Source organism: Scyliorhinus canicula, chromosome 21 (assembly GCF_902713615.1).
Source record: "Scyliorhinus canicula chromosome 21, sScyCan1.1, whole genome shotgun sequence".
NCBI classification, from domain to species: Eukaryota; Metazoa; Chordata; class Chondrichthyes; order Carcharhiniformes; family Scyliorhinidae; genus Scyliorhinus; species Scyliorhinus canicula.
The window spans coordinates 45,244,173-45,270,221 of record NC_052166.1 but is presented as its reverse complement, the minus strand read 5'-3'; the positions used below and the strand labels follow the sequence as shown (position 1 = coordinate 45,270,221).

General features: G+C 44.8%; 1 protein-coding gene across 5 annotated transcripts in view; it reads right to left on the bottom strand.

The window, feature by feature from the left end:
- LOC119955497 (serine/threonine-protein kinase Nek6-like) overlaps positions 1 to 26,049 on the bottom strand; it is a 373,379-nt gene that overhangs the window by 224,025 nt on the left and 123,305 nt on the right. Inside the window, exon 1 of one of the 5 annotated variants that reach the window (XM_038781737.1) lies at positions 539 to 674. The exons of 3 other annotated variants lie outside the window; for them this stretch is intronic. The gene's annotated coding sequence lies outside the window, so the exon portion shown is untranslated. Of the gene's footprint in view, positions 1 to 164; positions 457 to 538; positions 675 to 26,049 lie in introns of those variants that run through there. One more of the 5 variants, XM_038781736.1, reaches the window with a different exon arrangement.

Genomic DNA, 26,049 nt, shown 5'->3' with positions numbered 1-26,049 from the left:
TCAATACATTTTTTCAGTTTAGCCTTCTTATACAAGATATTCGCTGGATATCCATTTCGGAAGTCAACAGCAATTACTCGTCAAGCCAAAACAATCACAAGGACAATAGTTGTCATGCTAAGTTAAGCTTTTATTCACTGTCAATTATCCACGTATCACATTACCTGTGGTAATACTACCTTGGATCTATTCTTCCTTCACAAGTGTGCCAAGATATAATTCTAAACAGTCTGAAAACACTGTTGTTTTCCTCTGGAGCTGGAAGCTGGCTAGCTGTGAGGAATTAAAACAGATTTCTCACTCAGTGCCACGAACTCGCATGAAACAAAGTCATTTCTCAAGATCAGAATGAGCTTCACTTCCTGCTTTCGCAACACTCCGAAGCTGGACAGTGACAAACGTTTCGACAAATCATTAGTACCAACGCTGTAAATGAACCATTAAATATTACTCAGAAGCTATTGCGAAACCTCCCGCCCACATGCAAATATATGGGTCACTCGACTAGATTTTACAGGATAAATTGGCCAGACGTTACTTTTTAACCCTTTAAACACGTGGTGTACTCCTGTTCGCCACTCGCATTCCACAAAGGCTTCCCTCAGAGTAAGAGCTTATTATGGGACAGTCAGTCACTGTATGCTCACCACAGCCTTTCCGTTTGGACTGACCTATGGTAAAGTACACATGTAATTACTGGGCAGTGAGTCAGTTACAGGAACTGAAAGAAATCTGAAGCATGAATTCTTTTTCTGGTATCTTACTGAAACTGTCCTGACTTGATCCATTCATACTGATATTTACTCTTTCCGATAATCTTTGTACCAGCTGGCACAAGATATACTTATTTACTTTTTTCTACTTAACAAAGTACTTTAGTGAGTCTGTTGTTAGCCTTCCATGGAAACACAGTTTAAAAGGATTAATGTGCCCTTGTGTTTGTATTTATTCCTTCATCTGAGATGAGGATAAAGTAAGTGATTGTTATTAGACCTAAATGTTGCTGAAGTGAATCAGACCACGAGTAACTTTGTGTCCTGCAAATGTCCTATTGACTGGTGATATTACATACTTTTTAGCCAAGGTCTTTAACCCGTTGAGTACAATAACATTTTGTCAGTTTCCTTTTGTTTAATCTTGCGTAAAGGTACAACTATAATATCTGCAATAGCAACTTCATGCAGAAGAATACAAGAATCATGGAATCTTAGAATTGTACAGCATAGATGAAGGCCATTCGGCCCATTTTGCCAGTGTCATCCCTAAGAAAGAGAAATAGGAGAATCGAAAGCACATTTTAAAATACAATACAAGTAAATTGCCCGTGGGCATTACTCACAGTCAGCTGCTGAACTTGACTCTAACTTATAAAGTTAGAGTACCCAATTCATTTTTTCCAATTAAGAGGCAATTTAGCGTGGCCAATCCACCTACCCTGCACATCTTTTGGGTTGTAGGGGAGAAATCCACGCAAACACGGGGAGAATGTGCAAACTCCACATGGACAGTGACCCAGAGCCGGGATTGAACCTGGGAGCCCGGCGCCGTGAGGCAGCAGTTATAACCACTGCGCCACCGTGCTGCCGAAGGTCTTTTATATGCAAAATAGTGATAGAACTGACATAGCGACGTAAGCGACTGGATCCACAGGACTCTTGCTGGCCCGAAGCAGCAATTATATTGTTACAGGCAACTATTTACTTACAGGGTTTCCATTCTAAGCGATTGCATTAGCAATTTCAAACTTAGTTATTGATTCCAAAGCATGACCAAAAATCAGATCAGAAAGTTAAACCTGAAGTATGTGTGTACAGAGAAATTTTAATATTTAGAGACAGTGCTTAGCAAAAACGCAAATATTGAAACCAAGCCATTCTTATTCTTAAAGAAACACCGTAAACATGGCACAAAGTTCACAAGAAGTGAACCCACTGTCCTCTGTGGTGTTGCTTTGTAAATTTCAAATCCAGTCTGCACGGTTGCATTATAACAGTCGCCAGTGACAACATGGTGCTTATTTTTGCTTCATAGCGCCAAGGACCCGGGTTCGATTCCCGGCTTGTGTCACTGTCTGTGCAGAGTGTGCACGTTCTCCCCGTGTCTGCGTGGGTTTCCTCCGGATGCTCCGGTTTCCTCCCACAAGTCCCGAAAAATGTACTTGTTAGGGTGAATTGGACATTCTGAATTCCCCTCTGTGTACCCGAACAGGCACCGGAGTGTGGGATTTTCACAGTAATGAAGTGTTAATGAAAGCCTACTTGTGACAATAATAAAGATTATTATGTTATTATTGTCATCTTAGGGCATTCTTGGTAACTCAGACTTTGACTGGTTAGGTGCAGGTTTGAAATTCAAAAACTGTGCTGCATTTTAAACCATCTCTTAATCCTCAAGGAGTGTGTACCATCTCTACTTTGGCACACCCTTTTTTAAAAAGATTCTTTTTAAAGCAAAATGCAGCCTGAAAATTATTAATCGAATCAAAGAATTATAGAATCCAGACAGTGCAGAAGGAGGCCATTCGGCCCATCGAGTCTGAACCGATCCTTCGAAAGAACACCCTTATTCAGGCTCACTCCTCCTCTCTACCATTTAACTGTCCCTGACCTTTGGACATTGAGGGGCTATTTATCATGGCCAATCCACCTAACCTGCATATCTTTGGTCTGTGGGAGGAATCTGGAGCATCCGGAAGAAACCCACACAGGCATGGGGAGAACATGTAAACTCCACACTGAAAGTCACCCGAGGCTGGAATTGAACCCAGGTCCCTGGCGTTGTGAGGCAGCGGTGCTAACCACTGTGCCACCATGCTGCCCCATTGTTGCTGAAGGTATTCAGAAATGATTGTTTATCCTGGTCACAGAATGTCCCGCTGCCTGCTATTTTACTGGAATTATCAACATATATTAAAACAAAAACACCAAGAACTGCCTTTCAATAACAGACTTAGCCCAAACATGGACAAAAGAGCTGGACTCATGAGGTGAGGTGAGAGTGACTGCCCTTGACATCAAGGCAGCATGTGACCAAGTATGACAGCAAGAATCCCCAGCAAAACTTGAATCAATGGAAATCAGGGGAAAAACTCCCCACTGATTGGGGGTCATATGTACACAAGGGAAGATGGTGCAGTTGTTGGTCAATCATTTCACACCCAGGATATCACTGCAAGAGTTTCTCAGGGTAGTACCATAGGCTCAACTATTTTCAGCTGCTTCATCTATGCTTCCCACCACAATAAGATCAAAGGTGGAAACACTTGCTCATGATTGTGCAATGTTCAGCACTATTTGCAACTCATAGAAAAACATAGAACATAGAAAAATACAGCACAGAACAGGCCCTTCGTCCCACGATGTTGTGCCGAACTTTAGTCCTAGATTAAGAACAAATTAATCTACACCCCATTATTCTACCGTAATCCATGTACCTATCCAATAACCGCTTGAAGGTCCCTAATGTTTCCGACTCAATTACTTCCACAGGCAGTGCATTCCATGCCCCCACTACTCTCTGGGTAAAGAACCTACCTCTGACATCCCCCCTATATCTTTCACCATTCACCTTAAATTTATGTCCCCTTGTAATGGTTTGTTCCACCTGGGGAAAATGTCTCTGACTGTCTACTCTATTCCCTTGATCATCTTATAAACCTCTATCAAGTCGCCCCTCATCCTTCTCCGTTCTAATGAGAAAAGGCCGAGCACCCTCATCCTTTCCTCGTAAGACCTACTCTCCATTTCAGGCAACATCCTGGTAAATCTCCTTTGCAACTTTTCCAAAGCTTCCACATCCTTCCTTAGTTAAGGCGACCAGATCTGCACACAGTACTCCAAATGTGGCCTTACCAAGGTTTTGTGCAGCTGCATCATCGCCTCACGGCTCTTAAATTCAATCCCTCTGCTAATGAACGCGAGCACACCATAGGCCTTCTTCACAGCTCTATCCACTTGAGTGGCAACTTTCAAAGATCTATGAACCTAAACCCCAAGATCTCTTTGCTCCTCCACATTGCCTAGAACCCAACCGTTAACCCTGTATTCCGCATTCATATTTGTCCTTCCAAAACGGACAACCTCACACTTTTCAGGGTTAAACTCCATCTGCCACTTCTCAGCCCAGCTCTGCATTCTATATATGTCTCTTTGCAGCCGACAACAGTCCTCCTCACTATCCACAACTCCACCAATCTTCGTATCGTCTGCAAATTTACTGACCCACCCTTCAACTCCCTCATCCAAGTCATTAATGAAAATCACAAACAGCAGAGGACCCAGAACTGAACCCTGCGGTACACCACTGGTAACTGGGCTCCAGGCTGAATATTTGCCATCCACCACCACTCTCTGTCTTCTATCGGTTAGCCAGTTTGTTATCCAACTGGCCAAGTTTCCCACTATCCCATGCCTCCTTACTTTCTGCATAAGCCTACCATGGGGAACCTTATCAAATGCCTTACTAAAATCTATGTACAGCACATCCAGTGCTTTACCTTCATCCACGTGCTTGGTCACCTCCTCAACAAATTCAATAAGACTTGTAAGGCAAGACCTACCCCTCACAAATCTGTGCTGACTATCCCTAATCATGCCCATATGCAGCAAGGCCTGGACTATATCCAGGCTTGGGCTGCTGGTGGGAAAGTTGCATTTGCATCACACAAGTGCCAGGCAATGACAATCTCCAAGAGAGAATCTAACCATTGCCCCCATGATATTCAGCTGATACTATCAACATTACGGGAGTTATTGTTGATCAAAAACAGAGCGGGTTGAACTACCGTAAAAATACGGGCGCTACAAGAGAAGGTCAGAGGCTGAGAATTCTGCGGTGACTAACTCACCTCCTGACTCCCCAAAGCCTGTCCATTAACTGCAGGGCACAGGTCAGGAGTGTGATGGAATAACCCCCCACTTGCCTGGATGAGGGCAACTCCAGCAACACTCAAGATGCTCGACACCATCCAGGACAAAGCAGCGCGCTTGATAGGCATCCCATCCATTCTCTTCCTTCACCACCAATGTAGAGTATCAACAGTATTTACCATCTACAAAATACATCAACTCACCAAAACTCTTTTCACAGAACCTTCCAAAGGTTCCTCTACAATTTAGAAAGATAAGGGCAGTAGATACATGGGAACAGCAACACCTGGAGGTTCTCCTCCAAGCCGCACACCATCCTGACATGGAAATATGTCGCCGTTCCTTCACTGTCGCTGGATTGAAAACCTTGGAACTCCCTCCCTATCATCACATGGCCGACACCACATGGCTTCAGCAATTCAAGAAGACATCTCACCATCACCTTCTCAAGGACAATTAGGAATGGGCAATAAAAACATTATTGGCCCAGGCAATGAAGCTCTCGTGAAAAGAATAACAAAATAATTAGAGGAATTCTATTGTTACAACTGGCCCCCTGAAGAGGTTAACTAATTTGTTAACTTTGTGAATGGAGGGCAGCACGGTGGCCTAGTGGTTAGCACAACCGCCTCACGGCGCTGAGGTCCCAGGTTCGATCCCGGCTCTGGGTCACTGTCCGTGTGGAGTTTGCACATTCTCCCCGTGTCTGCGTGGGTTTCGCCCCCACAACCCAAAAATGTGCAGAGTAGGTGGATTGGCCACGTTAAATTGCCCCTTAATTGGAAAAAATAATTGGGTAATCTAAATTTATAAAAAAGTGAAAAAAAACTTTGTGAATGGGATCCCAATTTTGTTCTGCTCCTGGCTTAAGAGGAGTTAACTGCTCCCCCACCCCCGCAATTTGTTCAACAGCTGCGCCTCTCAATTAGTTGCAACAAAGTCAACTTAAAAGGAATTCGTTCCCCAGTGGATACCTTTTCCCCGTCCAAATGTTTTTACTTCTTAGAAAAAAACAATTTAACCAGGCTTTCTTGAGTCAACACATACAATCACACATTGGTCAGAAATGAGAAGCTAAAAGTCCAGGTAAAAGTAAAGAACTGTATAAATCGGATTTTTGCTTGTCCATGAGCACAGATGTTGTGGCCGTTAAGTTGGGTGATTCCAGTTGAGCTGACTTTGTCATTTTAGCAGTTAGTTTCGAGACACAATTCTGGAGTGAGGCTGGAAAGTGTCCCATTTCTTTTCGATGGCAGCTTCTGCTGACACTTCTTCGAACGTCAGAAATAGAGTAAGATCCTTTGCCCGCTTGTCTTTTTACAGAGTTGACTGGCTGTGGTTTCTTCTTGTTTCTACGTCACACAAGCACTCTGGCACATCAGCACACCAGTACACACTAATCAGGTCTGCAGCTAGCTTTTCCATCCATGTTGTCTGTATTCCTGGAAGGCAAAAACAAACATGTCTTTCGCCCCAGAGGGTTTTCTTTGAATTTAGCCCATTTTCACATTCTAAGATAAAACTCAACAGGAGGTGGGTTTTGGATTTCTACTGAGATGTGACAAGACAATCAGTCTCCATTATCTCTGCAAACACAGGAGATTAAAGTTCAGTCTTTTGAACTTTTTCTATCTCCCTTTCTAATCTCTGCTTGAAGAATCCCTCGCACCTTTGAGGTTCGACATTCCATTTTCTCGGGACTAGTCGGTCAAGTATGATCCACATAGGAATTTTCCAGAAGGTGGTCACTTTATATTCTCGGCCATCTTTGGCTCCGTGACTTTGCTTGGTATTTTAAAAAACACATTCCTCTTGATAAAAAGTTCAATACGTCCATAAGTAATTTGGAGCTGTAATGCACCGTTGTGACAAGCTTTGTGTACCCATTAAATAAATGTCCATGAACACCGGCAGCAGTAATTTCTATTTGTGTTCTCGTTGGTAAGGGAACTGCAGTGAAGGCAAAATCAAACAGGTCATTGGTGAAAAGTAAGCTGATCAAACTCTTTCGAAAAGGGCTGAGATTCTTTTTAATCAATTTCGCCTACTGTTCTCTAATTGCTTCAAGTTTAGTGAAGAAATTGAGTTTGCATGCAGGTAGACATGATACCACTGTCACTGAATATTGTTACATCCCCTATTATGGGCATGTACTTGCCTTCTTGCACTGTGGGCAATATCAGGAGGATGCTATTTCTGGCAGTCTTGCGTTGAGTAGCACTGGGCCATGCTGAGCACTTCCCATATGGCTGGCACAGTAGCGCTGCGCTTGTAAAAGTTATTTAATTTTTTTCTGCTTTTGTACTCCACTGAAGGTTTCGTTTCTAAATAGGCCTAAGTGCACGGTAGAAAGCAACTGATTCAATATTCTCCACCTGTACATTCGTGATGCCTGAGGCTCTGCTCTGGGGCAGCAGGAGACCTCCTGCAGGTTTCCCAATGCCACTACCCTTCATGTATCGCTGTATCAACAAGATGCACTTTGGGAGAGCTGGAGATGGCTAAGCACAGCGTTGGCCCGCGCTCGCGCTAAATTCCCTTCAACACTTTATATCTTTTATAGGTCTATTTAACTCAGCCACATAATAATAACGATCAGAAATTGTTATTTATTCCAGCCGATCGGATTTCTGTTGCCCAGTGAGCGGTTCCTGCTTTACCACCCCTCCCCCACCGCCTCACTGAAAATTAATGTCTCGCACACACAGCTTGTGATGCTGTGCACAGATATTAATTCAAAGACAGCATAGTAGCAAAGAGGAAAAAAAATCAGCAAAACCTGTTGAATAATGTATGTATTAACCTTTTGTATGTAATGAATGAAACATTGAATTTAATGTTTTCTTATGCAGAAAATTTGTTTCATCTTTTGCTCCCCCTCGCTGCATCTTTAGGCCTAAGCTGGCCATATGCAATACACCAGCCTTTTCTCGTCACGTCTGCCTTCTAACCAGACTTCGGACCGGAGGATCTGCTTTCAATGCCTCTTCCTTCCCTACGGGGTAGTGCATGGCCTCTGCTCAAGGCCATCCTACCACAGCGTTGTTCAGCTCAGGATTTTTCCTCGTCGGGAATTGCGGCCAAGGCTTCACCGTTCTACGCCACAGCCCTTTGGAGCTCGAACTCAGTCCTTTGGAAAGAAAAAGCTTATACGTGGGTTGCGGATAAATAACGCCATTGCATTGTTAGTCCATGCAAGCGACTGGCACCAACTGGGCAAAGGCACCAGCGGGAATCTGAGTTCCAGATTGGGCTGGTGTGAGGCCTGGTTGAAATTGGAGCTTGGGCCTAAGGCGGCCACAGTGGAAAGCCACTGAGACCAGAGAACACTGCGACGTGTGAGGAGATATATGACGTTCTTCATATACAGAGAAGGTGTCATCGTGTACGGAGGTGCACCATTGTTCAAGATGGAAAGGGCCCAAGTGCAAGCAAGTGAAAGTTGATGAGATGTTGGGACGGGGCTGGTGGGGGATGGGGGAGAGAGAACAAAATATGAATATGAAACCAGCCTCTGTTCTCTGTGTCCCAGTGTGTTTGACGCTGCTGCAGGGAAAAGGATCACACAGATCCCTGCCAGTGCTTCACTGAGGCTGTTGTGAAAATGATATTTACCTTGCGGAGCTTCTGGGTGTACGCAGACCGGAGCGGTCTGCACATGTGCAGTTTTTAGCCCAGTGCATGAATACAAACTGCACTAATAGCCCAGATCAGGTGACCAAGAGCGGAGCACCATGGAAATCTGTGACCCTGGCAAGGGACAGGGAGCGAAGACAGGAAGATGCCCCAAAAGAAAGGCCCAGGTAGGGGACAGGGTCAGATCCCTGTTAAATTATGGCTGAGACAAAAGAGGGGAGCAGAGAAACAGGATCTGAATGGATACGGTGATCGTTGAGGCAAAGGTGCCCATTTGAAGCAGTGGTGTACTGCTCAGCGCAGCTGAAGGTCTTAAGTTGCGCATGTGAGTTGGTGCTAAATGTATCCTCAAGAGTCCAGGTGACCAGAATCCCATGAGACAAAATGAAAGCCTATAAGTGGGCCGTTGTTTATACTGTCCAGGTTGGAGAGACATTTGGAGAGAATTCCCAGCTTACATTTTCAAAGGGGAAGACTGGAATCCCTCATGAGAGAGGCAGAGTTTCAGTAAGACTCGTTGATTCACAATGTTAGTGACGTCCGATTGGGTTGATGAGAAATCCATGGACTTTGCCTTGGTCACATTTGTTATTTATTGTGTAGCGTGGTGGGTTTGACCACAGTTGGTTGGTTATTTTACATGTACCTCATATTTATTCTGCATTTTGGAGCAGAAAATAAATTGCATAAATTGTTTTATCTTTGTGGTGTACCCCTTTAAGGGGCGGGTTCCCAGAATGCCATGTGACCCAATCGGCCAATGTGGCTGGAGCACGCGGACCCTGGGGACGGAGTGCAGATTTCCCATTTTTTTCGGAATTGGACACCTTGGCTCATGGTAGTATTTTCTCTCCCTTTCTGTATATACTCATTACTGTAATAAACCATCACTCGTAATCAACTTGGTGGTCGGCCTTCTGTCAGGATATTACATTGGTGATGAAGAACATCTGGAACGCCTTCCTGCTGCTACAGGAATCGGGAGAGCAGACCTCATGTGAAAGCCTTTTCTTGAAGCAAGCATGTTCAGCAGTCTGTGAGTGTCAAAATGCCTCTTTTTGGCAAACTAGAACCATTCACCCCCAATACAGAGAAATGGGGACTATGTGTCGAAATGCTCCGCTTGTTTTTAAGGCCAACAAAATTTCATGGGTAAAAAAAGCAGCGGATAATCCTATTGACGGCCTGAGGGGCTCCCACATATAACCCGATTAGGAGTCTGACTTCCTCAGATGCCCCTGAATCAAAAAACTTGAAAGCAGCTTGTGGAATTAGCCAAGGAACATAATCACCCTAAGCCCTCAATATTAATTCAGATGATGGGGGACCGAGGGGAGACAATTGCGGCATTTGTAGCACTATGCAAGTTCGAATCTGCACTCAACGACATGTTGAGGGGCAGGCTGGTCTGTGGTATTAACAACACGGCCACACAAAAAAAAAGTTAGTGGAGGAAGAAATTAATTTAAAGAAGGCATTAGTGGTCACCCTGGCTGTGAAAAGTACAAGGAGGGGGAGGGGGGGGGGGGGGGGGGGGCGCGATGGTCCACAAGGTTTGGTGGGATGCCATTAGCAGTCGTGGCACCACAGATGAAGGTATGGAAAGTAACAAGAAAAGAGGCTCGGAAAAGAAGAAAGTGCAGGGGTACAGGGAATTTGGGGTCCGCAGACTCAAGCGACCAGAAGAATTAGATGTTATTAAACCTACGCAGTTTTCTGAGTGGGCGGCTCCAATCGTGCCAGTGGTGAAGCCAGATGAAACCACTGTGATATGCGGGGACTACAAATTAACTGTGAATCGGACAGCCAAATAGGACTGATACCCAATACCAAGAATTGAAAATTCATACGTGAAATTGGCAGGAGGCTTAACTTATACTAAACTTGATATGAGTCATGTTTACCAACAATTAGATTTAGATGAAACATCCATGGAATTTGTCATATAAACACAAACAAAGCAGTACACCCGGCACCCTTTTGGAGTCTCTTCTGCGTGTGCGATTTTCCAATGCTTGATGGAAAGTTTGCTGCAGGATCTACCCAAGGTGATAAAAATGTAGAAAATAGGAGCAGGAGTAGCCATTCGGCCCTTCGATCCTGCTCCACTATGCATTTTGATCATGGCTGATCATCCAATTCAATAGCCTAATCCCACTTTCCCCCCATATGCTTTGATCCTATTCTCCCCAAGTGCTATATGTAACTGCTTCTTGAAAACATACAACTTCACTTCAATTACTTCCTGTGGTAACGAATTCCACAGGCCGACCACTCTCTGGGTGAAGATATTTCTCCTCATCTCTGTCCGAAATAGTTTACCCCCTATCCTCAGACTGTGACCCCTGGGTCTGCACACACCCACATCGGGAACATCCTTCCTCCATCTACTCTGTCCAGTCCTGTTAGAATTTTATAGGTTTCCATGAGATCCTCCCTCATCCTTCTGAACTCCAGTGAATACAATTCTAACCGATCCAATCTCTCCTCAGTTTTCGGCTCCACCATCCCAGGAATCAGTCTGGTAAACCTTCGCTGCACTCCCTCGAGAGCAAGAACATTCTTCCTCAATAAGAAGACCAAAACTACAGACAATATTCCAAGGCCCTGTATAATTGCAGCAATCCTTTCTCCTGTACTCAAATTCTATTGCAATGAAGGTCAGCTTACCATTTGCCTTCTTTACTGTCTGCTGTACCTGCGTGATTACCTTCAGTGACCGGTGTACGAAGACACCCAGGTCTTATTGCACATTCCCTTCTTCTAATTTACAGTCATTCAGATATTTTTACTACCAAAGTGGATAACCTCACTTTTTTCTAAATTATACCACATCTGCCATTCATTTGCCCACTCACTCAACTTGTCCAAAGTCACACTGAAGGATGTCTGCATCCTCCTCACAGCTCACCCTTCCACCCAACTTGATGTCATCAGCAAATTTGGAGATATTGCATTTTGTTCCCTCATCTAAATCACTAATGTATATTGTGGACAGCTGGAGTCTTAACACCAATCCCTGTAGTACCCCACTAGTCACTGCCTGCCAATTTGAAAAAGACCCATTAATTCCAATTCTTTGCTTCCTGTCTGCCAACCAGTTTCTATCCGTCTCATTACACTACCCGGAATCCCATGCGCTTCAATTTTACACGCTAATCTCTTCGGCGGGACTTTGTCAAAAGCCTTCCAAAAGTCCAAATAAACCACATCCACTAGCTCCCCCTCATCAACTCTGCTAGTTACATACTCAAAGAATTCCAGTAGATTTGTCAGCCATGATTTCCCTTTCATAAATCCATGCTGGCTTTGTCCGATCCTGCCACTGTTTTCAAAGCGCTCTGCTATAAAATCTTTGACAATGGATTCTAGAATTTTCCCACTACTGACGTCAGGCTTACTGGCCTATAAATCCTCTTTTTCTCTCTACCTCCCTTTTTAAATAGTGGAGTTATATTAGCTACCCTGCAATCTGCTGGAATTGTTCCAGAGCATATAGAATCCTGGAAGGTGGCCACCATTGCATCCACTATTTCTAGAATGACTTTCTTAAGTACTGTGGGATGTAGCAGTGTCTGATGATGTACTGATTACTGATTACAGGAGGGTCTGAGGAAGAGCTCTTCTGGCTGTAAATTAGGAGAGAGGAATGTGCAACAAGACCTGGGTGTCTGCGTACACCAGTCACTGAAGGTAAGCCATGCAGGTACAGTAGGCAGTAAAGAAGTTTCAAAACGGTTTAAGAAGACCGGAGTAAGGCTGAAAAGAGAGAAACGTACGTTCCAAGCTCAGGCACTTAGGATTCAGGATAGACCCCACAGGGCTACACAATATGGAGGAGATATTCAAAGTAATTAAGCGAGCACCTGTCCCCAAAAATACAGCCAAATTCAAATATTTTTTGGGAATAGTAAACTAGCACAGCGCCGAGGACCCAGGTTCGACCCTGGCCCCAGGTCACTGTCAGTGTGCAGATTGCACATTCCCTCCCTGTCTGCATGGATCTCACCCCACAACCCAAAAGATATGCAAGGTAGGTGGATCGGCCACGCTAAATTGCCCCCTAATTGAAAAAAAAAAAGAATTGGGTACTTTAAATTTTAAAAATAGTGAACTATTACGGTAGATTTATTCCTAATCTTTCGACAATGTTGGCCCCTTAAGTACCTCATTTACGCACCTCAAGAAGCTCCAGAGGTGGTATTGGATAGAGCATCAGAAAGGTTATGAACAAATTAAACTAGCCTTATGGTCATCCAATTTCTTGGACATTTTGACCCTTCAAAAGATCATTCTTACGTGCAATGCATCTCCTTACAGAATCTGAGTGGTATAGGCCCATAAAATGGAAGATGGTGCAGAAAGGCCTATCGTTCATGCCTCGAGGACTTTGACCGGTGCTGAACAAGCTTATTTGCAAATCAAAAAGGAGGGACTAACCTGTAAAATGTGCAGTGAAAAACTTCCATCAATACATCTGTGGACGATGTTCCATAGTCGTTACCGACCACAAACCTCTGTTGGGGTCATTTAGGGCGGATAAGACTATTTCCTCTATGGCTTCAGCTTGCGTTCAAACCTGCCCTTTATTGTTAGCAGCCGACAAGTACACGTTTCAACATAGGCTGGGCACCCACATTTCAAACCTGGACTTTTTGAGCCATCTTCCCCTACCTGACAGACGACTGCCCCCCCTGTACCACAGGAGATCATTCTTGCGCTGCACCTTCTAGATACACTGTCAGTGTTGACATGACAGATCAAGCATTGGACCCCTTATTATCTCAAATCTCTTTGTGGTCCTTCACGGCTGGCCTTATAACAGGTCTAAGATTTTGTGACCCTTTCAGATAAAAAAAGACAAGTTAAGTTGCTAAGACGGAGTGTTGTTATGGGGAGCAAAGGTGGTCATTCCCACTCCTGCCAAGAAGCTATTCCTACAGGAGCTACACTGTGCCAATCCAGGGATGACAAAGATGAAGATGTTTGCATGCAGTTATGTGTGGTGGCCCGGGATGGATATCGACAGAGAGGAATCTGGTCAAGCAGTGTGACACCAAATGCAGCAGAACTTGCCGTCCGTTGTCCTAATGTATCCTTGGGAGTGGCCTGGTCGACCTTGGGTGCGACTACACATTGATTGCTTGAGTCCATTTATAGGCTCCATGTTCTTGTTCATTGTAGATGCACACTCCACATGGTTTGACATACACACAATGAAATCCACGATTTCATCCATAACGGTAGCGAAATTGCGGCACACATTCGTCACCCATGGGTTGCCCGAGGTCTCAGATAATGGGGCTGTTTTTACTGGTGAAGACTTCCAACATTTTATGGGCGTTTTTTTTGGGCTGCCTCCCACCCTGCTTCAAATGGACTGGCAGAGAGAGAACCATCCAAACATTCAAAGCCGCAATCAGCCCCTCTGCAACTCAGACCGACCTGGTTCTTGTTCACCTATTGGACTGCACCTCATGTCACCACAGGTGTTACACCCGCTGAGTTACTAATGGGCAGATGCATTAGAACACAATTGGATCTTATATATCTGAATTTGGCGGGGAGGGTGGAGGCTAAGCAGAACGAACAGAAAAAAAACACGACGACTCAAAGAAGGCTGAAAGAATGTTTGAGGTGTTTTTGGTATATTGTTTATGTTTGGTATATGTGATTTGGTATTTGTGAAGAATTTTGGTGCTGGCCCAAATTGGTCATGGCAAAATCAGGTCCAGTATCGAACCAGGTGGATGCTGAAGGGAGGAGGTTAAAGAAACACCTGGACACTCTGAGGGAGAGAACAGCACACAAAACAAATGGGCAATCCAGCCCAGGTAGGCTGGTCGGTGATACGGTTACGAATTAAAGTGATGTTGCAGCAAGCTACCCGAGGATGAACCCAGTAATGTTCAAGGGGCAACTGAGAAAATTGTCTGCTTGGATGCATCTTCGCAGATCGACAGTCAACCCATTGAGGTTCAGACCGAAGTTACCTCTACTGCTGAAGCACACGTTAGTGAATTGCATCGCTCTCAAAAGATCAAGAAGTCCACTGACCGACTTACCTTATTAGAGACTGTTTTGAGAGAAACTAGTTCTGTACTTTTGTAAATAGTTCCTTGGTTAATTGAAGAATAAAATCAGAAACTTAAAGGGGGTAGCATGTGACTTTGAGGAGGCGAGTTCCCAGAAGTCAATGGGACTTTTGACTGACTTGCCACATTTTACCACCCCACCCCCGTTGCAATAAGGTTCCATCCAATGATGGTGTTGAATGGCAGAGCAGGCGCAAAGAGCCAACTATCTGACTCCTGCTCCTATTTCTTACGTTCACTGGGATTATGTTTTATTTCTTTACGTGGCGATTCAAAGTATCGTTTTATCTGCTTCATCCAACAGTACAAAGCAAAGCTGAAGGAATGTTTTGAGGCTCATGGACTGGCTTGTGGAGAACGAGTGCCACACAAGCACTCATACATCGATCTGTAGCACGACCTGCAGCTCAAATGGTGTTATCTATACGACAGGGTTCAGGTTAGCGTCCGACGCTTTAAAAAGAATGGCCAACTCATGATGTTGCACCATATCGAAAAAATGTTATTTACTCTTCTTCTGCCAGAAACCCGCTTTTAAATCTGTACCTCCTCGCATAGCACAGATGCAAATGAGTACTCGCTGCCCCAACCACTACAGCCCAGGCATTTAAATTCCGGAACTGCTTTCCACCCAGCGCAAATAAATCATTAGAAATTGAAGTAATTCAATAAACCATTCGGAAAAATAGTCACGGAAAATGATGAGAAAAAGAAAGGCATGTCGATGACTAACGAGCTGAAGGTTAGCAATGTTGTAAAAGCTTTTGCATAAAATTCAGGTCACTCAGTGGCTGAACCCTATTCCGATTGTCATCCTTGTCTAGTCTGCTTCTTTTCCCTCATTTCTGAGAAACACTATTTCAAAGACAAACATATTGTCTTCTTCTGCATTTGATCCATCACCTAATAACTGTGTGCCACTGAAGTGGAGCTCAACAGCTTGAGGCAACAACATGAATATAAAGTATAAATATTAATAAAAGCAACTTTGAACAGTATGCCCAAGGGTGGCTGGCAGTACATGACTGCAAAAAGTTACAATTAAAATTCACCCATCTCCAGTTACTGGCACAATGCCCATGCTTCTTAAAGCAGTAAATATTTATTCATACAGTCAAGAGCAGTCTGCTCTATCACAGATTATTTTACAAGCAGACAAAACCTGAAGCAATTAACACAGCTCATGTCACCCAGCATAACAGTTTCAGTGGCACTTTTAAGGATAATTTAGACATCCAGTAATGTGCCAAGATTTTGACTGAAAACACTACATGTCACCCAACCAATTTGCACAAAGCATTGTAAATTACAAACCAGTTAAATGTAATTATATAATGGGAGCAAAGGTCCTTAACCTACAAAGGCCACAGGTGTCATGTCGTTCACACGAGTAAAAGAACATCGCGGAGGCACCATTAATATTTCAATATTCTCTCTATTCGACAATTAATCAAAAATAAATTCTGGAATTGATGCTACGAATGGTCTATTGTTTTTCACTATTTCCCCTTCCCTCACCCTCCATTTTTATTGCAACGCTTCCATTCCTTTAGTCACAGTTATGCAAACGAGCATGATCTATTTAGTCTTATTCAGCTTCAATTTACTTCAGGCTTGAGTTCTGTTCAAAGGCATGAGTAACTGATAGTCAGATAAATCACAGTGGAAATGTGTGGCCGGCTTTCAGATGGTAACAGTGTCAAGGCTCTGCTGCCATTTTGTAACAGATCACTGCCCTTTTACCTGGGCAAGCTGCAATAAATCTCAAACAAACAGAGGGGCAATCATCCCCTCAGACTTTGCCTCTAACCGAAACAGGGTGACAAATTACTCTCGTTACTAAGTGTATTAATGTCCCTGGTGCATTCAAAAACCCCTGGGCAGTCTCAATCTGAGCTCTCATTTGCCATGAGCTCATGCTACAAAACTGCCTTCAAACATTGCGGCACATACTAGTTAGGCCTTTTTTTTCACTCAAAGAGATCAAAATGGAAAGGTCTAGGAAATTAAATCACCCTCTGGTATGGAGTGCAATGTCCTGCTAAAGGGTGAAATGAAGGTAAATGGTTGGGATGATGAGGTCGGAGCAGCACTTGTATCTGGCCTGAGGAAATTGGGTGGCATTGCTTGATGCGGATTGGAAAATCGTTCTATTTTCCAGCATGGTACCTGTGGTGATATGCATCACTGTAAATACACAAGGGGTTAATGCAGATACACTAGGACTGAGTAAACACTAGAGGGAGCACCAGAGACATCATGACACACAGACATTCAACCAATAGGTCAGTAAGATAGAACACGACCAATGGGCAGTCAAGACACACCCAGAGGTGACACTACCACAAGGGGGCTACCCATGCTCTTTCTCTTTCCATAGGCGACACTCAGACAGAGAGGGGCAGATCAGGAAGCATGACACCCACCGCATGCATTCGAGCAGACTGGTTAGTTAGATGAGTTACTATAGTAAGATCAGCAGGAGAATCGAACTCAAGTGGGAGAATTGTTAACTGTTCAATAAATGTGTTAAAGCTATCTCCAAGTCTGAACCTTCCTTTGTCAAAGCATACATCAAGGAAGCAGCTTATGCTACACGAAGAAGCATAACACAACAGTACCCACAGCGTACCAAAGGCACCAGGTCATACCAGGGCTTTGACAAAGGGTTGTCTGGACTCGAAACGTTAGCTCTTTTCTCTCCTTACAGATGGGGCCAGATCTGCTGAGATTTTCCAGCATTTTCTCTTTTGATACCAGGTCATATTACCTTAGTTTCTGCAGAGTCATTTCAATAGAATCTCTACAGAGTATCGGCGGTGAGTGACTCTGGAACATGTGTTTTATTCCATGAATGAAGAAGTCGCAGGAAGGGGGTCGGGGAGAGGGGGTGTCGGGGAGAGGGGGGTTGGGGGGTGGAGGGGGAGTGTGAGTTTTCCCAAATAAATAAAAATGTATTCCGCAGTGATCTGTTGACCATAGGTTCTATTTATATCGTGAAGTCAACAAAATAATTATAGCATAAGGCTTTCATTTCATTATGGAAACATGTTAATGTTCTTCTGTCATAGGAAGTGAGATCGAATTCCCAACGGAGGTGTCTGGTGACATTTTTAATCCCTAACCCCCCATAGACCTGAGACTTCTGGCTGGCCACAGAGCTTGTTCACATTGTTATTAGTTCAGCTTTCCCAAGATTTTGTGAGTAAATGAACTGACTGGCTGGTCCACGTTTGATCTCCAGATGGTGTAGTGTCAGCTGGACATCAGGTAGGTAGAGCAGATCAGTGGCCTTTTGTAGGGGAAGGGGAATAATCAGCCGATGCTCTTAATCCATATCTAATGACCAGTGCTAGCAAACATAAACTTGAAACCACAGAGCAAGGGACCATTCAGTCCATCATGTCAGTGCTGGCTCTTTGCTGAAGCAATTCAAAACTAATCCCACTGCCTTGCTCTCTCGCAATCATCCTCAGCGTAATTTATCTATCTAACTTTCTGTTCAAAGATGTAATGGTCTTTTAGCTTCAATCCAACCCTTGGGCATGTTTTGATTTTTTTCTTTGGGTGGTCGACCAGTTAAGTAGCCGCCCCACCCCCAGCCATCCGGCAGACTGAGGATCCACATTTACATTTGTCAGACAGATTGCTGAGCACCTCAGGGATATCCCAACACAGCTCAGCAGGTTCAGCAAAGGAAAACAGACTCCAGTTACCTCCAAGAAGTTGAGTCATTTGGGGTCATTATCATGGAAGGTGGGGTACGGCGGTAGCAGCCTAGATCATTTTGCGTACACACTTAGGTGTATAGTTACTAAGGACATACAGCACAGAACAGGCCATTCAGCCCAACCAGCCCATGCCATGGCTATGCTCCACTCCTCCCATCTTTTGTCATTTAAATCTCATCATAACCATCCATTCCCCCCATCTCCCTCATTTTTTGATCTAACTTCCCCTTAAATGCATCTATTTTATTCTCTTCAACCCTCCCTGTTTGTGAAGGCTGCACTACAGTTTACAGTCAGTTGCTACCTAAACCGGCAATCAGGGCCCGATGTGCGCCAATGAAGCCCGACTGCCACAGCAAATGGAGCCTATCACCTGAATCCAAGAATAGGGGTTTTAAAATGGCACTGAGTTCTTGGCTCACATTAATAGGGTGCCACGGCTACCAACCCTAACTTGAGGCCTTTCCCAGATAGTGCCAGGCAAAGAGAGTCAAATTTACCCCAGTGGCAAATTGACTCCTGCTCCAACAACACTGAGGGATAATGAAGCTTGGTTCTGATGCCGCACAATGAAATCGCTTGAATTCACATAATGGCCAGTTGACCGAGGCACCTGAGCAAAACTAACATCAGCAGAACAATAACCTGGCAAAAAAATTTCAACTTGCAATCACGCAGAGGAAAAAGGGGAGGGGTGGGGGGGACACAACTCCTTTTTTTTTAAACATTTTTTTTTATAAATTTAGATTACCCAATTATTTTTTCCAATTAAGGGGCAATTTAGCGTGGCCAATCCACCTACTCTGCACATTTTTGGGTTGTGGGGGCAAAACCCACGCAGACACGGGGAGAATGTGCAAACTCCACACAGACAGTGACCCAGAGTCGGGATCGAACCTGGGACCTCAGCGCCGTGAGGCGGTTGTGCTAACCACTAGGCCACCGTGCTGCCCTAGGGGACACAACTCCTTTAAACGTTTTTCAGAGGTGACTGAAAATAAGTGGTTGAAACTGAGGTCGAGGGAGGCGAGGTTGGAGAAGAGAAGAGGTCAGGGGAGAGGTCAGAGGGACGGGTTGTGAGGAGAGGTCATGGAGCGGGAGAGGTCAGGGAAGGAGATGTTGGTGGATGGAGAGGTCAGGTGGCGGGAGGTGAGGTCCGGGTGGAGGGAGGTGAAGAAATGTTGTTATTGTTTCAATAAATTCCAAGATAAATTCCTGACAATTAATTTTACCAAAGTGGAAAGAGAGGTGTGGAGAATTGTGTTTCATCCAGATTAAGCCATGAATAAGGGTAAAAATTGCCATTAGAAAATGTCATTGAAATTCAGCACGAACAACAGGTATTAAACCGTCTAGTCAGAGTTAATTATTAGTAACAAAGTCAAATTATGTTGATAGACAACATTAATTTAAACAGATTTGTATATAGATTTCCAAAACAACGGTGTTTCCAAGTCATTGTAAGAGATTTTGCTCCACCTCCTCAAATACTGAATTCACACCAGTGTTCTAAACATGCAATCAGATATTACTGAAGAGATAAAGATCCAGTTGTCATCACTGTGACTCAAGAATTACTCAACCATCCTGGATAACCCATCTCAGACAACAAGGTGGCTTATTGTTTGTAATATGCATTTGGGACCCAACATCTCTACCTCTACAGTTATGCTGAAACATATAATACTGGACAGGTTTTGTAAACTGGGGGACAGTTTAAGAATAATGAAAATGAAATGAAATGAAAATCGCTTATTGTCACAAGTAGGCTTCAAATGAAGTTACTGTGAAAAGCCCCTAGTTGCCACATTCTGGCGCCTGTTCGGGGAGGCTGTTACGGGAATCAAACTATGCTGCTGGGCTGCCTTGGTCTGCTTTCAAAGCCAGCGATTTAACCCTGTGCTAAACCAGCCCCTGAGGGGGTCTCCCTTTTGAGACAGAGGTGAGTAGAATCTTGTTTTCTGAGTGTTGTTTGTCTGCAAAATTATTTTTCCCCAGAAAGCAGTAGAGGCTGGTAATTTAATATATTCAGGACTGAATTAAACAGATTCTTGATAGACGAAGGAGTCAAGGCTTATGGTGGGAGTGGGTGATGGTGGGGGCGGGGGCGGTTGGTGGCAGACAGGAAAGTAGAGTTCAGACCACAACCCGGTCAGCTATGATCTCATTGAATGGTGATGCAGGCTCAAGGGGCGAAATGACCCACTCCAGCTCCATGGTACTATGTTCCTATGAAAGTTCGGGCAACCCAGATGTCAGCAAGCAGCCCATGTGGGCGGCACGGTAGCACAGTGGTTAGCAATGTTGCTTCACAGCTCCAGGGTCCCGGGTTTGATTCTCGGCTTAGGTTACTGTCAGTGTGGAGTCTGCACATTCTCCCCGTGTCTGCGTGGGTTTCCTCTGGGTTTCCTCCCACAAGTCCCGAAAGACGTGCTGTTAGGTGAATTGGACATTCTGAATTCTCCCTCTGTGTACCCAAACAGGCGCCGGAATGTGGTGGCTAAGGGCTTTTCACAGTAATATCATTGTAGTGTTAATGTAAGCCTACTTGTGACAATAAAGATTATTATTATGATAGGAGTACTGATAATTAGAGTTCATGTAAAGTTTTTAGTGGGATTATTGCAAAGAGAGTTAAGGAAGGCTGACTTCCATGTGTGTGGGGGGGGCGGGGGGGGGGGGGGGAAGGGGGGGGGAGGGCTAGCCCTCCCAAACCTACTGCCCCTGGACGGCGACGGCCGAACGAATAGGAGGATGGATCAAGGAGCCAGAAGCCGAGTGGGTGCGCACGGAAGAGGCCTCCTGCTTGGGGACCACCCTCCGGGCCCTCGCCACGGCAGCACTCCCATCCCCACCCTAAAAACACTTCAGTAGCCCGGTGGTGATAGCCACCCTCCAATCCTGGAACCAACTACGGCAGCAATTTGGCCTGACCAAAATGTCAGACAAAGCTCCCATCTGCAATAACCATTGGTTCACATCAGTGCTGACTGACGCCACCTTTAAAACGTGGGGACAGGACAGAGGGACACTGACAGTCAGCGACCTATACATGGAAGGCAGGATCGCAACACTGGACGAACTGACAGAGAAATTCCAGCTATCCAGGGGGAATGAGCTACGGTATCTACAACTCAAAAACTTCCTACGAAAGGAGACAAGGACGTATCCACAACCGCCATGACAGACATTACTAGAAGAGTTACTGGATGCAAGCATCCTAGATAAAGGAATCTGTAGCGGCAAGTATGACCGACTGATAGAAAGAGCCGACACTGCATTGGACACAACAAGAAAGAAATGGGAGGAGGACGTGGGGATTGAAATAGGCTGGGGACTCTGGAGCGAAGCACTGCACACGGTCAACTCCACCTCCACGTGCGCAAGGCTCAGCCTGACGCAGCTAAAGGTGGTACATAGAGCCTACTTAACAAGAACCTGTATGAGTAGGTTCTTCCCGGAGGTGGAGGACAGATGTGAACGGTGCCAAGGAGGCCCGGCCAACCTTGCCCACATGTTCTGGTCTTGCCCCAGACTTGCGGGGTACTGGACAGCCTTCTTCGAGGCAATGTCCAAAATGGTGGGGTTGAGGGTGGAGCCGTGCCCGAAAGTGGCGGTCTGTGGAGTTTTAGACCAGCCAGGTCTATTCCTGGGGAGGAGGGCGGACGCCCTTGCCTTTGCCTCCCTGATTGCCCGCCGTAGAATCCTGTTTGGCTGGCGGTCAGCAGCACCACCCAAAGCTGCAGACTGGCTGTCCGACCTCTCGGAATCTCTCCAAATGGAGAAAATTAAATTCGCCATCCGAGGGTCAGACGACGGCTTCCACAGAACGTGGGAGCCATTCATGCAATTGTTCCGGGACCTGTTTGTGGCCAACGAACAAGCAGAAGAATATCCAGGGGAAAGTAGCCAAAACATGAGAGGGAGAGATGGGGGGGGGTGGGGGCAGGGGAATGACAGCTGGAATGAGGGCACAGGATGTAATAACAAACTTGGCATCTCCAGGAACAGAGAACAAGGAGAATACAGGCAAAAGACGGGAGGAACGGCTGAAGCGGAGGTGAGCGCGAGACGACAACAGCACCGAGATCTGTCCGGGAGATGCAAGTGACAACACCAACACCAGACCCATTCGAGTATTGCCCACTGTAATTGTTTCTCCGGTAGCCAAATGTATATTTTCCTCCCCAGTCTCCAACTCCCCCCCCCACCCATCCCGAACAAACAGTCTCCTACTTGTGTGTTGTAAATAATTTTGCCATGTGTACAGAGTTACTGCTGTTGAGCTGGTGCACAATACCCTACCAGTTATTCTATTTTATTTTTTATTTTATTTTTTGTTTGGGTGTGCCCTTCTATATATGTATATATATATATATATATATATATTTCTCATTCTGTGTACAAACGGTAAATATACTTTGTTCAAAAACCCAATAAATAAACATTTATTTAAAAAAAGTAGAAATCAGCAAGTTACTGTCCGAATTGCCCATGAACTGCACTCCACCAATATTTCACTGAGAGACTCACCATTCAACCACATGTAAGGCCAAGAAGTTGTGGTACTTGCCCACTAGATATCCACTAAATTGAAAAGGTTAGGTCACGTCCACCATCTACAAGGCGCAAGTTAAGTGTGTAATGGAATACTCTCCACTTGCCTGGATGAGTGCAAATCCAACAACACTCAAGAAGCTCAACACCATCCAGGACAAAGCAGTCCTGCTTGATTGCTCCCCTGCCCACAAACATTCATTCCCTCCACCTCTGACGAACAGTGACAGCCGTGTGTACCATCTACAAGATGCACTGCAGTACCTCACCAAGGTTCCTTAGACAGCACCTTCCAAACCCACAACCACTACTATCTAGAAGGGCAAGAGCAGCAGATACCTGGGAACCCCACCTTCACTGGAAGTTCCCCTCGAAGGGGCTGGTTTAGCACACTGGGCTAAATCGCTGGCTTTTAAAGCACACCAAGGCAGGCCAGCAGCACGGTTCAATTCCCCTACCAGCCTCCCCGAACAGGCGCCGGAATGTGGCGACTAGGGGCTTTTCACAGTAACTTCATTGAAGCCTACTCGACAATAAGCGATTTTCATTTCATTCATCTTTTCATTCAAGTCACTCGCCACCCTGACTTGAAAATATATCGTCGTTCCTTCATTGTCGCTGGGGCAACATCCTGGAACTCCCTCCCTAACTGCACAGTGGGTGGACCTACACCTCAAGGACTGCAGCGGTTCAAGAATGCAACTCACCATCGCATTCTGAAGGGCAACTAAGGATGGGCAATAAATGCTGGCCTAACCAGCGACGCCCACATCCCATCAATTCATTCATAAAAATATCAATTTAAGCACAAGTAATTCTTTTTACAGTCTGATAACTCTTAATCACTGGCTAACACCCTCACTGAAACTGAAAATTTACTCTTACAAATATGGAATCTCATTCATTCAGATTTTAAGTATTGTTGGAGATTTTTTTTATTACTTTGTCTTCCTATCTCTTTTACCTGTCTCCTAATCTCACTATTCTCTTACTTATTTCATCTTCTGAACCTGATTTTACAATCATAGATCATAGAATTTACAGTGCAGAAAGAGGCCATTCAGCCCATCGAGTCTGCACCGGCTCCTGGAAAGAGCACCCTACCCAAGGTCAACACCTCCACCCTATCCCCATAACCCAGTAACCCCACCCAACACTAGGGGCAATTTTGGACACTAAGGGCAATTTATCATGGCCAATCCACCTAACCTGCACATCTTTGGACTGTGGGAGGAAACCGGAGCACCCGGAGGAAACCCATGCACACACGGGGAGGATGTGCAGACTCCGCACAGACAGTGACCCAAGCCGGAATCGTACCTGGGACCCTGAAGCTGTGAAGCCATTGTGCTATCCACAATGCTACCGTGCTGCCCCTATTCCTATGGAGACAATGAGCGGTGTTTCCCACTCACACAAAAAAAAACAGGCAAGTTCATGACGGGCAATGTTCACACACATTGGCAGTGAAGTGGCATCACCCTGTCACATTTCCTGTCATCTTGATTTCAATGAATTACCTATTCCTACTCACACTTGCTGCTTTAGACTGTTCCTGGCTCAGTGAAGGTTTTTGTTTTACTTTAATATTGGGTTCAGTTTTGGTCGCCTTGCTGTAGGAAAGATGTTATTAAATTGGAGAGAGGACAGATGTACAAGGATGTTGCCAGGACTCGAGGGACTGAGTTGTAGGGAGAGATTGGACAGGCTAGGACTTTTTTCTTTTGAACATAGGAGACTGAGGGGTGATCTTATAGGGGTGTATAAGATCATGAGAGGCATGGATAGGGTGAATGCATTTGATCTTGTACCCTGGGTTGGGGAATCGAGGACTAGAGGGCATAGGTTTAAGTTAAGAGGGGAAAGAATTAATGGGAACCTGAGGAGCAACCTCTTTTACACAGAGGGTGGTACGTATGTGGAATGAGCTGCCAGAGGAAGTGGTTGAGGCAGGGGCATTGACAACATTTAAAAGGCATTTGGACAGATACATGGGTAGGAAAGGTTTAGCGGGCAATGGGCCAAATGCAGGCAAATGGGGTTAGCTTAGATGAGCTTCTTGTTTGGCATGGACCAGTTTGGGTCCAAGGGTCTGTCTCCGTGCCGTAGATTCTATGAATCTATGAAAATCAAACATGAAGAGCCTGTGGGTAGCTATAAGCCGAATTAATAATGTGCCATTCCTTCAGCTCTGACCACAAGCTCCAGGCCAATGTTTCTCAGCAAACCATTAAAGCTGCTGCAGGTTTGAACGACTGGAACTTCCTGCCTCACTGCCCAAATGGTGAATTCCTAATTGGACGCGGTGCTGAAATCAAGATGACAGGAAATGTGACAGGGCGATGCCACTTCACTGCCAATGTGTGTGAACATTGCCCGTCATGAACTTGCCTGTTTTTTTTGTGTGAGTGGGAAACCCCGCTCATTGTCTCCATTCTGTTTTCACTAGATTAATCCTGGAAGTTTCGATAAAATGCCTCGCGGGAAGAGACATCCTCTGTGTTAGACTCTGTTACTACTCCTTGTGTTTATTGCCCGATGTGATACAGTTTGGGATCTGGTCATGGGTTTTCGAGTGATGTGTGGTGCTGCAGATGGAAACACACTGCTCTTTCTCCCAGGCGCATTGGGAGTTTTGTTAGTGTAATAAAAAAAATATTGAAATTCTCGGAAGTATTTTATTTAGATCATTTGTCTTTCTCACATAATTTAAAATTTATTGCCGCAGCCTAGTTATTGATGATCCGCCTGTTAATTAGCTTGCATACTCCAGGAAATTTGGTTGGCTGACTCGGAATATATTAAACTGACCTCAAGTTAATAAGACGATTGTTGAGAAGGGGGTCCTTTAGCTTTAAGAAAACGTCAGCAAAATTATAAAACAAATGAGCTGCAAGGTAGCAAACAAAGTAGCGATCAAGATCACAACAAGCCAAACTTTGCAGCAAGAAAGCTTTTGTTCATATTTGCTCTTATTTAACGTGTATATCCATTGTGTGCAGGGTTTATCTCCCCTGCTTAATGATGCCACTTGCTCCCTTGCCAGTCATGTTATTTTGTCAGTAATTAACATTTCCACAGTTGTGCTGAAATTAAGGACAGAGCTGATTCAAGCATGATGGAGTCGAGTCTTGAGATAATTCAAAATGCTCAACTGCAGCA